Genomic DNA, 492 nt, shown 5'->3' with positions numbered 1-492 from the left:
TACTAAACAACTGAACTACTAAACTGCCAAACTTCTAAACAATTAAACTACTAAACTAGCTAACTACTAAATTACTACACTACTACAATAAAAAAGTACTAAACTACTAAACTATTAAACTATTAAACTATTAAACTATTAAACTATTAAACTATTAAACTATTAAACTATTAAACTACTAAACTACTAAACTACTAAACAGCTAAACTACTAAACTACTAAACTACTAAAGTACTAAACTTCTAAACTACTAAACTACTAGACTACTAGACTACTAGACTACTAGACTACTAGACTACTACACTACTACACTACTAAACTACTAAACTACTAAACCACTGAGCCACTGAGCCACTGAGCCACTGAGCCACTGAGCCACTGAGCCACTGAACCACTGAAACACTGAGCCACGGAACCACTGAACCACTGAACGACTGAACCACTAAACCACTGAACCACTGAACCACTGAACCACTGAACCACTGAACCACT

At 34.6% G+C, this 492-nt stretch overlaps 1 protein-coding gene across 2 annotated transcripts in view; it reads left to right on the top strand.

Moving 5' to 3' along the window:
- The window catches only part of LOC113238951, a 41,518-nt gene that overhangs the window by 884 nt on the left and 40,142 nt on the right, over positions 1–492 (top strand). The gene's annotated exons all lie outside the window — the stretch shown is intronic.

This window comes from Hyposmocoma kahamanoa, unplaced genomic scaffold (genome assembly GCF_003589595.1).
Source record: "Hyposmocoma kahamanoa isolate Upper Pololo Valley unplaced genomic scaffold, ASM358959v1 98972, whole genome shotgun sequence".
Classification (NCBI taxonomy): Eukaryota; Metazoa; Arthropoda; class Insecta; order Lepidoptera; family Cosmopterigidae; genus Hyposmocoma; species Hyposmocoma kahamanoa.
The sequence above is the reverse complement of the archived record's forward strand: the minus strand, read 5'-3'. Positions and strand labels throughout refer to the sequence as shown.